Source organism: Lepisma saccharinum, chromosome 7 (genome assembly GCF_977018435.1).
Source record: "Lepisma saccharinum chromosome 7, izLepSacc3.1, whole genome shotgun sequence".
NCBI classification, from domain to species: Eukaryota; Metazoa; Arthropoda; class Insecta; order Zygentoma; family Lepismatidae; genus Lepisma; species Lepisma saccharinum.
In genome coordinates, this window is record NC_139235.1 from 78,192,604 (window position 1) to 78,208,326 (window position 15,723).

Here is a 15,723-nt window from a genome sequence, read left to right on the forward strand (position 1 = left end):
ATATCCCTTTGAACGTGTGTCAGTTCATTTATTTGTTGTTGTTTTTTTAGCAAATTCCAGATGTAGAACAATGTAACCACTTACACTACTACTACAAATAATGTCACCTTGCTCTTGTTTAATAGAAGGAGAATTAAATAAAAGAGAACACCTCGTATGGAGGATCGAACCTGGGACCGCTAGCAGCCCATATCATTTCATTCAATTCTCAATTTCAGGACAGACAATCACAAACATCCTTGCCCGAGCCGGGATTCGAACCCGAGGATCCCGGCGTCATAGCGCGATGTGCTAACCACTACACCACGGGGGCCGACACCACTACACCACGCCCTTACCTTCCGTAGAATCAACAATGTTTAAGTATTCTGTTCCTCCAATATTGTAAATGTCCTTGGATATACATGTTGTTGAATTTTACTTTAATTTTGATTTTTTTTGTAGTATAGCAGCTATCTTCGAGAATATATTTTGGAAGTGATGAAGAAAAACAAGAATATTGGTAGTTGTTGTGAAAATGCTAGTTACTTCTTCTAACTTATTATGTTGATTAGACATTATTAATGAAAAATATCTTGAGTCTTGAACATTGCAGGGCGATGTTCTCTTCTTGTGATACTGCAACATACGAAATGTTTGTTTTCTGACGCAAGTCTCGTGTCCAGAACAGTCTTATGAAATGTATTTGCTGTTACGTATGGTAACACGAAATAATTACAGCGTTTGCAAAAACGTTTGCGAACTGCCAAATGTGCGAGACATTATACGTAAACAGGCGGAAAATTGTATTCATAAAATCACATCACATTTGACAGTGTTGGTCAATAGAGAGTCGTGGAACAGTGTGTTAAGGTGTTGGATTAAATCCTTCATATTTTACTATTTCGAAGAACAACAATTTTTAAGGTAGAACAACAGTCGTTCCGTTCCGCTCTTTATTTCTTATAAATTCTTACACATTCCTTTAATTGATTTAAAGAATAAATAAAAGTATTGCTTGCTTTTCTGTCATTGGCCTAGACAGTGGAATTATGCGTGAAAAGTTCCTGAAAGCTCAGATTGGTTAAACCGTTTATTGACAATCGTGAACTTTTCGTTTAATAGATAATATTTGGTTTTATACGACGGGAGAACATTGGTTGAATTTCCTTTCTTGCTCTTTTGGGATAATATATACAGTATATGCTTCTACAGTAGGAATCGCGTTCGGGAAAGGTTAAAAAAATGTCTTGGTATTCAAAGGCAGATAAGCTTGGTAGCCTAGCTTGTTCGCCTTCATGAGTCACGCTTCACAAGGTCGCTTGTTATCGCAAAACATTGTGCGTCGATGCACAGCGTCTACACCCAGCAAATTACAAGTGACCAGAGTCGAATTTTAAAGACAATCTGAAGAATAATATATTTCATCAGAAGCGGCTAGGTGGGCACTAGCTCAACATGCAATAAGTAATGATTCCTGGCAAACAAAAATGCTTATTGAATGAGTATTCGGATAGTAATACGTGCTTTATCGTATAACATGTAAGATACTTATTGGGATTACCGCGTAGTAGGGCAACCGATCCATGAAAAACAAAATAAAATTGAATGGTTGGTTTAATATAGATAAATATTTTTTTTATTAATTTTTCCTCATTCCCTTGTTTTTCTTATTTTAGTAATAACAATAACGCATGGCTCAACAGCTCTCGAAGGGCCTTGGCCTATCTCCCGACTGCCAGTCTTCCTCCCACAATCCTTCCTAGTGATCTTCAACCAGATGGAGTGACGTGGGGTCGGCACGTCGAACCCTCAACCATTATGGGTTATTCACCTGATGTTTACAATTTCGTTCCTGTTCGGCACGGGCGGGACCCTACTTATGGTTTTGAAAGAGTAACATGGATTATAAAGATGTAAGGGTAATATCTTGCAGAAAAGACGACAATCATTGTGTGGCTGTTGGTTGCAATATGAGGTCCAGAACGAATAATTTTTCTCAAGTATCTGTGAATCTTTTTTCGATAGACCAGATACGAAAACTCAGTGGATTCAGGCAGTAATGCAAAAAACTGTGAACCACGACATGAGAAAGTAGGCCCTAGACACGTCACTTCATCGCCGTTAAATAAACCCAATGAAATATTTAAGTGTTTTTAAATTATAATTTTTTAACGCACATATGTTGGCATAACAAATTTAAAAGATGTAAATTTTTACAACCATGCATGTTTTTATCTGTGGAAGAAAGAACAATTAAGAGAGCTGTGTTCTAGTGATACACAATATCGAAAAATTATCCATTCTGATATAATCAGAGTACATTTCAGTTTTGTTTTTTGTTTTAAGTACACTTTATGCACAGTAAGACTATTCGGGACTCAACCTAGAGTTTAAGCCACATTGTGCCTCCACCAGATATCGAATGTAAAAATTGATCTGTGGTTTTATTAATGAGAAATAAAATGTGCACTTTATAACTATTAGGCTAAGCAGAATATCTTTGTTTTTCATGGGTGTATTTAATCTTCCTTTTACCTTTAAGAATTTATTATTATTTACTTCTTTTTTAATATAAAAAGTCTGTTACTTAATTTATAAGCGAATCAACTTTCTTGTTTAATGTATATACCAACGAAACCATTGGGTTCGATACCCGGTCGAGGCACATAGAGGTTCGGATTCCACTTAAACTCTAGGTCCAGTCCCGATTAGCCTTACTGTGCACAAAGTGGACTAAAACATCAACTCAAAAAAAAAACAAAAAAAAAAACGAAACCATTGGTAGAGGATCAACATTGTCTCAGTAAAGATTTCTATTGTTCCATAAATCTTCATCCAATGGCTCCGGGAACTGGTCAATTTCTTCGAGGTATCTTTAATTCTCTGTCACTTAAAAATTTCAAGTGATCCATTTTGTATCCGCTCCTTTTTAACAAAGTAAGCTCGAAGACAATCTCTATTCCACTAGCTTATATTGGAAACTTGGTCAAACCGGAAGTTCTTTTATCGCCTTCGATAATCGAATTGTCTGATCGACTATTTTTTGTTTACCCAGGAACATCCCCCATAGGAGATTTACGAGACCGAGTTACGGTACTCACTCGTAGCTCCCCAATTTCCTCACGGTGGTGGGTTGCCACCGGTCCTATATACAGGCCGAGATCCCAGAGACTGAACCCAGGCGGACTCGAACACATGCCGTCCCGCAGTCGGAGTTCAAAGCACAGCGCCTTAGACCGCACGATCACGGAGGAGGACTTTTCTTATTTTACTTTTGGCTAATCGCGAGGATGAGGATGAATAATGAATAGCAAAATAAAAAGATGGTCACGCACAAAGAACAGGACGGGTCTTCAACCTCTTAGGTGACGAGTTCAAGCCCTAAATATGAGGATTTCAACCATAGACCTCAATTTTAAAATAATATATAAACAAAATGATTATTTACACTAAACTTCTTATCAAGGCCAAAATAGTTTGTAACTGTGAAACTACCCCCTGAATGCAAATTGACAACATTGAGTAAGAATTAAATGTGTGGCACACAATTAACTGTGCCCTGTTCCAGCATGTCTGGAGCAAAATCGCGCAAATCGGAAGAGAAGGGGAAAGAGGGGTAGGAGGATCGAGTGGACAGAGCGAGGCTGTACACGCTGCTGGAAAGGCTGGTAACTGCAGTGGATCTCCTCCCTCCACGCAATCCCGTTCCTCTCATGTGTTCATCGCTGCTCAGATACTTGTTTTGTTCACCTGCTCCAGAGATAAGTGGGACAGAATGTAGTTCGCATACATGTAGCAAGTAAGGCAACTTATCTCAGAATGAAAATTCCACAGAGTTTTCAAACGTTTGTTTCAGCAATGATGACTGGACACGGATCACACATAATCCCTTGCCAAAATCTAGTGGTCTAAAATCATTTGAAAACTTGAATGTATCTCTTTACAGATACCAAGTTCTAAGGAACTATTTCGTAGATGTTCATGTAACCGTTATAAAATTACAAACAAAATATATTCACAACCTTAGATATACTAATACGAAGAAAGAAATTCAGAGTAAGATTTCAAATGCATGTGTATAAAGTAATTATAGAAGTACAGAGCAATATGAGAGTATTGATTTTTTTTTCAGGATAACGTTTACAATATTGAGGCGACAGAATGATTAAGGACGTAGTGTATTGGTTAGAGTTCTTGAGAGCATTGTAAGCGGTCCTAGGTTTGATCCTCCTTATGAAGTGTTCTTTCTTTTTCTTTTTAAAAATATTTCTCCTTCTATTAAACAAGAGCATGGCCACATTATTTGTAATAATAGTGTATAGTGGCTAGATTGTCCTAAAACTTGAATTTACTAAAAAAAACATTTAAATGAATTGACACACGATCAAAGGGATATTTTCACGTATCAGATCTTGAATTATGATACTCTAACGATAATTGTGTTCTGCTTCAAAGACATTGACAAATATTAATGAAATAACCATTTATATTTGTGGCAATTCAGGACACACTAATATTACCCCTTTTTCCACTCGAGTTCAATGCAAAGATACCTTCCCAAATATCGACTGAAAAGTTTCCATCATGTGCAATTCTCCATTAAATGTTTTCGCCGAGTCGTATTACCTTCGTTTTCTTTGTAACAAACAAGTATTCTTTACACATGACATGTAGGAGGGGGGTTGGATCTGCATTTCATATGGGTCAGCTCCTTCTACCTGTGTTCAGGAGCGAAAGCTTCTGGGGTAGTGGTTACCGTTAAGGATTGATGGTCGTAGGTTCAAACCCCTCCGGTGGCAGAAACTTTTCGTACGTTTTAGACATATCCCATTGTGTTCATTGTCCATGATTCAGTTTGGAATTAACGATGGGAGGAGGGGAAATGTTAATTAACAAAATTTCAATTTCAACGAACCGAGAAGAGGAGAAAAATTGGATAATTCTTATAAATATGAAAATTACATTCATGTTTTTAGTGGTATAATCGCAGGTAAAATCAAAGATATTACGTGGAAGATTTTAGCTTGCTCTGAACTCGGCCAAAAGGAATTTCGCACCGATCTAATACATTCTCCAATACATTATAAAATGTTAATGAATGTTTCATGTCGATAATTTTATCAATGCATCAGTTCTTGACGCCGAGACGTATTTTCTGCAACTACCCCTTCTCTCCTCTCGTCTCCAGTCCCTTCTGTTCTTAACTTCTCCTCCTTCTTCTCTCCCGTCCTTCTCCTCTATTTTTATCTCATACCGCCTTCCCTACTTTTCTCGCCACTTGTCTTCATCCCACTCTTCTCCACTCCTCTTATCTCCTCTCCTGTCTTAGATTTCCGACTCCACGGCACTATTCTCCTCATCTTTTCGTTCTTCTCTCTTTCTCTCTTTTACTCTACTCTCCACTTCCCTCTTCTCGTCTCCTCCTCTCCTCTCCAAACTCCTTTCCTCCTCTTCTATCACCTCGCTTTCCTTCCTCTCTTTCCTCCATTTTCCTCATCTCTCCTCGCATCTTTTTCCTTTCCATTCATTACTTCTCCTATCCACTTCCTCTTTCCTCTATTTTCTTCCCTTCTTTACTTTTCCTCTTCTCCTTTTGCTTTCTCTTTTTCCTCTCCTTTGTTCCCTTTCGTTTCCTCTCTCCACTTTGCCTTTGTGTAGACTCATCAACAATGAAATACTAGAAAATCGACGTTGTTTCTTTCTGAGTGTATTGCAACAAATGTAATACTGATTTTTTTCTAGTTTTATGCAATAATATTTGGATATCTTTCTTTCGCATATTTTATAAATATCTAATGTGCATGTGGCAACCCTGAAATTGAGCCTAACTCTACACGCAACCCACCAACGCCTTGTATAAATTGGGTTGCCTAGTTTAAAATGTCGTTGTCCTAAAACTTTTGAGAGACACTGTACATAAAACGCTAGTTAGCTAACTAACACTCTAGCCTTCTTAAACCCGAAGGTTTATGGCTCCAGCAACACAAGCCTTCCATCTGTCCCTACCCTGGGCCCAATCTTTTCCATCCTTACCGATTTCCTTTAGGTCCGTCCTACAGGTCTTTTACCATCAGGTTCGCCAACAAGAATCCTGTAAACTTTTCTTTCCTCTCCCTTTCGTGCCACATATCCTGCCCATCTATGTCTTCTTGATTTAATTATTCTAATAATATCTGGACATGAATACATATTGTGCACTTCTAAAGTATGTAACCTTCTCCACTCACCTGCCTCATCTCTTTTAGATCAAAATATTCTTTAAGGGGTTTTATGTTCAAATACTCTTAATTTATATTTCTCTTTTGATGTAAGGGACCAAGTTTCACATACAGGCAAAATTACTGTCTTGTATATTTTAACTTTTAGTTTCTTAGACTTAGTCATAATATTATTTCAATACTAAGAACTTTAGTTCTCTGTTAGGACTATGTAAATATATTACATAAATTGAACCTCAGGTAATTGTCACGTAGGAGAAGGAATCTTGAAATCAACTTTATAGATAATATTTTGAACAGCAAAATATCATGTCCCAATATTCTGATGATATTGAGCCTAAAAACCCCCCAGTAGATGGTGCTCGAAATTATAGAGCAGTAACAGTAATGCATAAGAATAATGGGAACAGCCTAAATCATTTTTACATAATGTAATAAATTAAGATAATGTTATCAAGAATAACTGAGTGTATACGTGTTTCGTCTGGATATGCTGTTCTTTGACGTATCTCGTTGGGATTGGACTATTCTATATTACTGTTCAGATTTATATATGTTTCTTGTCCTTGCAAACATTTTATATTTTATTCTTATGGTCATACTTTGTGGAATTTGATTATGAGTGTACGTGTACACTTGCTTTACTTTGGAATTTTTCTGTGTACTGCATTGTAAATATTGTTTGAAATTTAATTAATTAATACCAGGCGTCGTAACCTGGGGGAAAGGATGGGCATTAGCCCATAAAAAAAACAGCCTTACAGTGTTAAATTAAAAGTTGACTGGAGAAATTACGGCGTAAGTTCATTTTCGCTGTCATCCGACTACGGTTAAAATAACCATGACTGTTTTTAAAGTATTAACGGTTAACATAATTTATGTAAATCTAATGGTTCTGTTTTTTAACAACTACGTTGATGGTGTACATAAAACAGATTCATGATATATCTTTACGTAAGATAAATTATGCAAATTTAAAATTGAAAGTTTTATTCTTATATGTTTAAATGATGTATATTACATCCCTGGCAGGGATTATTTTTGTTCGTAAACTGGATTTTTTTTCTTTGGGGGAGAAATCCCCGACATTCCCCCCGTTAATTCGCACACTGCACACGCATACACTTTCTAATGTTAGCAACGTTTCGAACAGGACGAAACTGACTGACATAAACTTTGTTCTCGAACACAACATCAGTGTTGCATAAGGCTGTAATCAGTGTTGCTAAACAAAAATATTAAGCCAGCCTATTAATGCTTCTCTGTCATTTTGCGGCGAACCTCTCCGAATGGATGACTTGTACAGAATCTCCACCTGCACCTCCCCCCCTCGCTCTGCTGTAAGACAACTTACAATCAGAATATATTTTTTTGTGGCTCACACCGCGTTTGTAGTTTCTAGCCAAAGTTACCGAGTTCAGATTCTATTGTTAATATCTATGTTCCAAACTGTTGTTGAATATCATTCACTTTTTTCGAAACACTAATGTCTTGCTGTTCTTATGGTATAACAGTTTTGTGAGGTTATTAATTTAAATTGTAGTGTGAATCATCATGGTTGTTTAAATAGTAAACCTATGTTTTCTAGCGAAACTATAGAGAGTCCATACTAACCACTACTCTATCCCAGAACACCGATAAACCATTCCGTAAGGTGATCACGTAAACTTGCCAATAAAAACAACAAACCCAATGCTTAATCGAGATGCTTACGGTCAAACTATTCCAGTGGGCTGCAGCCATGGGCGTTGGGAACGGGGGTCGAACCGCCCATCCCCCCCCCCCTGGAGATTGTCTTCGTTAATTTCAAGTTACAATAAAGCAGGAAGCTTGTTATTTTTATCGTTAATGATAGAAATAATGTCCAGTCAGTATTCCAGTCCGGCCATGCTCCACAGTGTATACAACTCCAACGATTTGACTTGCCTTATTTTACTTCGCTTTTTGTGCCACTTATGGGCTAATTTGCGAAGATGGGGATGAGTGATGATGTGATGAAATTGATGAAATTGATGAATGGACACTCACAAGCATCCATGCCCAGGCCGAGATTCGAACCCGGGACCCCTGGCTTCGAAGCGCGAATTGCTAACCACTCCGTCACGGGGACCGGCACAATTCCATAGAGTATGGAATCAAGGGGGTTCGCAATGGTGTAGTGGTAACGTCGTCTTTCTAATCAAGGAATCTCAGGTTCGATAGCCGATGAAGCCACATAGTGGTCCGAATCTCACTTTAAATCTAATCCTGGTCAGCCTGTCTGTGCATAAATTGGACAAAAAACAAGAACTCATATTCGCCGACCTACGTGGCTGAGTGGTTAGACGCCAGGGGTCCCGAGTTCAAATCCCGGCTTTGGTATGGGTGTTCTTTGTGAATCAATTTCATCATATCATCCGCCGCAACAGAATTGCGCGCACTTTAGATCCAGGATTGCGCACAAATCTCACTAACCTGTTTTGCGCACAGATTTTGATCGAACGTTGCCACTTTGTTAGCTTTAAAGTCTGTGCGCAAAACTGTTTTTTTCTTTAGACAAGAAGAGAGAGAGAAATTAGAAATAAAATAGTAAATCTCTTAAGGATTAAATAAAAAATATAATTTGACCAGTAAATGTAGCAAGTCAAGATACAATTTTCATACCAATTTACTCAAACTCAAAAGTTAGGTTAGGTTAGGGTAATGACTGCACAAGAAACACTTCTGTCAATCGAAGCTCGTGACCTTCGGTATAAATACGGAGATACACCGAAAACACACACACACACACACACAAACAAACAAACACAACAGAAGTGAGAACATTTTACATGTGACAACATCGACTCAATTTTTTGTGCGCAATCCTGTACGTTGTGACAGCTTATCAACGGCTTATCAGATACCACTGATAAACCCGGAAAAGTGTGCGCAATCCGGCTGTAACTCATATCTTCACTCATCCTTATCGTCGTGATTAGCCAAGAAGTGGCAGAGAAGAGAAGTAAAATAAATAAATATAATCAAACTCATATTCATCTCCTCATATTACAAGAAAAACTACCTATAAATCAAGAAGAATTCGGTGAGCAGGTCATGTGACACGTATTGGAGAGAACAGAAACATTTACAGGGTTCTTGTTGGGAAACCTAGTGGTAAAGAACCTGTGAGAAGACAAAGAGGAAGAAGGAATGACAAAATGAATCAGGACCTGAAGAAAATTGGTAAGAATTTTCAAGAGTGGATTGATCTTGGCCACGTATTGCTTCGGCGTTAAACCTTCGGGTTTACGTACGCCAGAGTTTAATTAATTAGCTGATGCGTCCTATTTATAAATACCTACATAAGCTATTAAGTAATTGCATCAGCGATGACGAATAATGCGCTTCTGGATGCTGTGACCGATGACGATAAGGCACTTTTGACATATGAATTCTGATGCATAACACGTCTTGCATGATGTATCAACACATGGCAAGAGTAAATGCCTCACATCGGCATACACATGATGCCACACGTGTGTAAGGTGTAATTGACAGAGATGTGTTATCTCCGTGTCTAGCGATGCGTGTTGAATGCCGAGTTATATTATCCACATTGCATGTAGATTGGTGGTGTTGCAATTTGAGATTCTTGCATAGTAGTGGTGTATGTAAACTTTGGGAGTTGAGCAGGCTGTACAAAGTAAGGTGCCCATATTTAGTTGTTATTTTCTGTCTTCAATATAACGTGTGGCCTGGCATAGCATCCACATGCCGATGTCATTTCCACGTAGTACCCCTATAACTGCTTTTTGCAGAACAACGAGGCTCTGGCGTCTGAACCAGACTGACGTACGGTCAATGCAGCCTCAGAGTTTAGCCCAGATATGGATATTTTAGTCCTAAGACAGTATTTACTTTAGTTATGGCAAAGGGCTGTGCACCGTATAATGTGGCGGGTTCAAAATAGCCTACGTGCTGAGCACCCACAATTTTCAATTCCATCAATATATCATGTTGAACATGGCCACTTTAAATAGCCGATTCCCTGGCCACCTCAATCCCCCGACATAACACCACCTGATTTTTTTTCTTTGGAGACTTGTGACAGTGTACACAATGAAATTTAGTAACATTTATGAATTCAAATGACGAAGCAGTGTAGTCATTGGCGGAATAACTGCCCAAATGCTGCGTAACACATTGTTAACACAATTGAATACATCCTGGATATTTTACATGTCACACATGGAGCTCATGTTAGAGTTACTCAAAGTGTTGTACATGCAAATAAAACTGTCCAATGTGATCTACTAAAGACAAAAAAAAACTAAATGAGGGTTCTTTGTTCTTCTTATAATTATCTTTTAAATGTGGTCAATAATTTACAACCGCCCTGTATAAGTTCATCCTATTTTGTTCTTACATACTTTCTCTTCTCTTGTCTATCTCTCTGTATCCCATTCTTTCTTAATGAATTTCGCATCGATATTCTATTTATCCATTTCTTTTTCTTCTCTTTCCATGGTAAGCACATGATAAGCAAAACCTCAAACTTATTTCAAGTACAGTAAAACCTCGTTAATCCGGGCCCTGATAAGCCGAACTTCGCTTAATCCGGACAGGCAAAAGGCAAACAACAACCAAAAAACAGAATGCAAGATTTTAAATGTGGCTAGAAGTCAACAAGAGAACTTCCGAAAGAAAAGGCAGTCAACCTCTGATGAAATTCTGCTTCCCGCAGACTTTTTACTGTACTGTATAGTGTATTTACGCCTATGCCCTTTAAATACACCATAATAAACGTGTTTTGTTGCTATAAACGGAGTTATAATGCACTTTCTCCTGTACTTTTAGGTTATTTCAGTTAATCCGGACTTTCGTTAAACCGGTCAACTTATCCCTCCATTAGTCCAGATTTTCGTGACTTCACTGAGAAGAACCCTAAGACGGACACAGTACCAACTTCACGTATGCGAATTCACTTCACCCTACATATTTTTAAGTCGATAATAAAATTTAGTAAAAGCTGCCAACAAATGGTGAATGTTCCAAGCATAATATGACAGACAAATAGGTGACATATATGAACATTACATAACATTTATTTCTTAAATTTGTTGAAGTGGAAGAATGAATGCATAAAATAATTTTAAGGTGAGAAGCCTGTTAAGCCTGCTCACCCTGAGGCGCCATCTATGGTGTTCGAAAAATTTCAGTCACAGAATATAGCCTATGAAAGATCATTACACGTCTATAAGGATTATTCTAATTTGTGTCGTATGGTTTCCATGTTAGACATGTCGCAAAGTCTTATTCAATAGCAACAAATATTTCAAAACAAAAGAGCGTCTGTGAGTGTATATATCACCAACACTGCAAATGATTTCCTGAAGAAATCTTGTGTTGTTATCAAAATGTTTAATGGGAAATATTTCCAATTACTGACTACAGCTATCGACTTCTTAACCAAAACAACAAAGCTATCGTTTCGAACTGATATGGAAAACTTGTTTACCTTTAGTAGTAGAAAGTTTCAAGGTGTCTCGTAGACCGTCCGATTTGAAAATTGTAAATATGTTTTGAACGTTTGGTAACTGATGCTTGAATGGTGCAAATACAAAGATCAAGAAAATTTACTCGAAAATTTAGAACAGGAGGTGCAAAATCTTAGCTGAAAATTTTAACAGACCTAAACTTTCCTGATAGTGTGTGATGCGTAAGTTTTACCACAGGGTTCTCACATGAACCCGAACCCTCACATTTTCCCCAGAGTACCCAATGCACAGTAAAAAAAGTAAAAGTGTTCCCCTGTGCATTGCACCACGCCATGAAGGCGTATAGGGGGTGTGGGGGTAACGCCCCACACTTTCTTGATCCGGTCGTGAGTGGGGGTGATGTGATCAGCACCACGCCCCTAACCGCCTTTACCCCCCAGGGTTTCCCCCGGGTACCCATGTTATTCGACGCTGGGTAGGCGCCGGGGCCGCTTCCACCGTTAGAAAAGTTCCCGGATTTGAACCGGCCGGGGATCGAACCCGGGACCTTGAGCATGGTAGTCAGACGCGTTACCGACTGAGCCACCGCGGCCGCACATTATTATTTTAAATGTATTTTAGTACATATTAGTTGTAATTACCTATTATTATCAGCAAGTATGATTCTACGATTAGGCGACAATTTGAATTCCCAGCTCTGTAAGAATAGTTACTAAGCTTGTGAAGTAATTATAAAAAAATTCCCATATTATAGATATACAACCCTTTATGGCACACAAATTATATTGAAAACATGTTCAAAAATTAGAAATAAAAGAATATATGCATGCAATTTCTCATTAGCATGAATATCCCTGGCATGGCATATTAAAGTTTAAGATTTGGATAATATATGGAAAAATATATTTTAAATTGGCTTTGATCGTAATTTTGTTTTATTATATTATATTTCCTGATAAAGCTGACTATATCTCTCATCTATTTTTTTTCCAAAATGTTACTTTTTATTTATTAAGTAAAAATATTTTTTGTATAAACTAAGTATGGTAATTCATAATACAATGAAAAGAAAAAAATCAACAATACAATTGAATGGCGATGTGAATAAACTTTTCCCACTATATCCTACGTCATCAGCATGGTCAAATTTTAATTTTCTTTTTGGAAGACAAAGACAATAATTCAAGTATAATTCAGTAGACTAATAATAAAGTTATAATAATATCAGAATTTACTTGGATGACTTGAAATCAGAAATCCAAAGCTGGGGGCAAATCAACCCATCCTAAAGATAAAAATAAAAAAAATTCTTGTTTGTCATTGACGTGGACACGACTAGAGTCATTAGCATGGATAAAATGTCATTTGCATGGAGCACGGAACTTTCAGTAAATAAAACATTATTAGTGAAAATTCAGTTTTGCTGCCGATATATAGCATCAAAATATTCCACACCTAGTATCAAGAAGAAAACATTCTTAACTTTTTCCATCTTAAAAATTGTTTTTCTAAGTCAAAATTTCCCCTTCTACCACCGCCGTAGAGTTAGGCAATACGCATAATGCTCTACAGCGAAGCGAGTATTTGAAGATCTAGGTGTCATTTTTTTATTGCCGGTGAGTGTACATTAAAACAATCTTTGTAGGTATACACTACGTCCAGGAACTGTTAGACCACTTACCTTCAGATAGCGAGTAGCTTTCACTTCACGTATTCTTGTCGCACGTAGTTTCAGCACAACTTTCTCGCAAAGTATTTGAAAAGAAATCACGTGTCAATTTGCAACTAACACTAAACTATAATATCCTTAGCACATATCCAGCACAATCAAGCATAACTACACACAACACTCGCAATAAACAGTGTATGTTCACCACTGGGTATAAGATCTATTTGTTTCTTAAGCGTCTACCGAAAGACTAAACTGCCTACAACTTCATCACCATTATATAAACGGTGCCAAACAGTTAAAGCTTATGCGGGTTTTCCTGCTTCGCGAAGCCCAGGATATAAAAAGAAAGGTGGGGCGCAGTGCCGTAACGTTGCTCTGATTGGACGCTGCAAGATGTCTACGATTACGTCAAAACTCCTTGACTGTATTCTGCGGAAAGACTTTTTGGACGGAAAACCAGGGTATTCCCTCTGTCGGCAGATGTAGTGGCGTAAAGGAACTGCGGTTGCAGACCGCCGGTTTCTAAATGAGGGGCAATCGCAGCTGGTAAGGAGGGGAGGGGGAGGGGAAGTATAGTGAAAGTGAAAACTCCTTTCAGGGACAAAGCTTTGCGTGACATGTATGGGGGTGTATAGATACTGAGCTGACTAATAATTGCTGCGGAAAAAACACAACGCTGGAAGAAGTCAGCATAACATGAGCTCTTCCACAACAAAGAGATTAGATTAAGAGCCGCTGTATCGTCATTTCCACAGCCCTCTTGGCTGCCTACCGCAGACGGCAACAAAAGGTGGCAAACGGTGGCATCGGCGTCGCCAGAATTTTTTGTAGGGGGAGGCAGGCACGTATTTAGAAATATATTTGGGAGGTAATAATAATAATAATAATAATAATGTTTTAATTCAAATAATTATATTAAATAAACTTACTAATAAAAATATAAATTGAATAATACTATATTATTAAGCTTATTATTATTATTATTATTATTATTTTTATAGGAATTGGTAAAAAAAAGACATCACGAATTCATTATCTAGCTTACCTGTAGTTAAGATGGCATAATTTGTATAAAAACAAGCGACCTGGCAAAGAAATTATGAAATTCACAAAGAATTAAATATTTATTGATCAAGAAAAAGGAATGTTGGATCCTGTTGGCGGAAAGTAAATTTCCTGACTAATACGTTATGCATAAATAACAGTGCACAAGCATAAATGTTTGGTACTGTCCTTCTACCGTATGATCGATCCCAATATATATTTCTTGCCTTCCACTAAGTTCAGAGGAAATTAATAACTGTCGATTTATGCAATAAATATTAAACAATCTTATTTTCATTTCTTAATTTAAGTATTTGGTAAGTCTTTCGGAGGCCGGACCACCATAACATCCCTAAATACGTCCTTGGCGGGAGGGGAATCAGACCAGTGATATAACATGAAATGTATAAATAATAACAATACTTATTATTGATTGTATGATATGGTGAGGATGAGTGATGATATGATGAAACTGAAGAATGAACACTCACAAAGAACTCCTATGCCCAAGCCTGGATTCGAATCTGGGACACCTGGATTATTATTATAATTATTATGATTATTACACAATAATAGCAATACTATACTTATAAAAATATGCAAAATTATTATTATATCATTGTGGAGACTTATCTACTCGATCCAGCCTAACTGGTATTCATTACTTTTTACATTTCATATAGTTAGTGTACTGAAATGTAGGGTTAATCTATTTGGTTATTCATTGATGAAAAACCTTTAAAAGTTAATCTAATTGGTTATTCATTGATGAAAAAGCTTTGAAAGTTAATCTATTTTGTTATTCATTGATGAAAAACCTTTAATAGTTAATCTATTTGGTTATTCATTGATGAAAAACCTTTAAAAGTTAATCTATTTGGTCATTCATTGATGAAAAACCTTTAAAAGTTAATCTATTTGGTTATTCATTGATGAAAAACCTTTAAAAGTTAGTGGTAAATCTTAGTCAAAGTTTATGTCATTTGTCCTCTCACACTAAACTATAATTCTTGGAATTGTGTAAACTGGGGAACAGTTTGTACTTTAGATTAAATGGTAGAATATACTTTGGTTATTGGAATGTAATTCTTGTTATTGGCTATAAAAATAAGAAGCTTTCTGCTTTCTTGTAATTGAAACGAACAATGACAATTTCCAGGCGAGCTGCCTCCCCCCGAAGCACGAAGGGTGGTTAGCTCATCTGCTTCCCATTCCTAATGAATGCATCTACACCTCGGATTTTATACGAAAACCATCCACTTCCCCCTTCCCACCCCTGTTGGTTATTAATCTGTAATTAATTATCCCCACGTGTATGAAGCATGTTTCTATATTATAGGGATACGAT

The 15,723-nt window shown here is 37.2% G+C and overlaps 1 protein-coding gene across 1 annotated transcript in view; it reads right to left on the reverse strand.

The window, feature by feature from the left end:
* Positions 1-13,834, reverse strand: part of NAAT1 (Nutrient Amino Acid Transporter 1) — a 101,272-nt gene extending 87,438 nt beyond the window's left edge. Inside the window, exon 1 of the mRNA XM_083125473.1 lies at positions 13,341-13,834. The gene's annotated coding sequence lies outside the window, so the exon portion shown is untranslated. The remainder of the gene's footprint in view (positions 1-13,340) is intronic.
* Between the last annotated feature and the right edge of the window lie 1,889 nt (positions 13,835-15,723).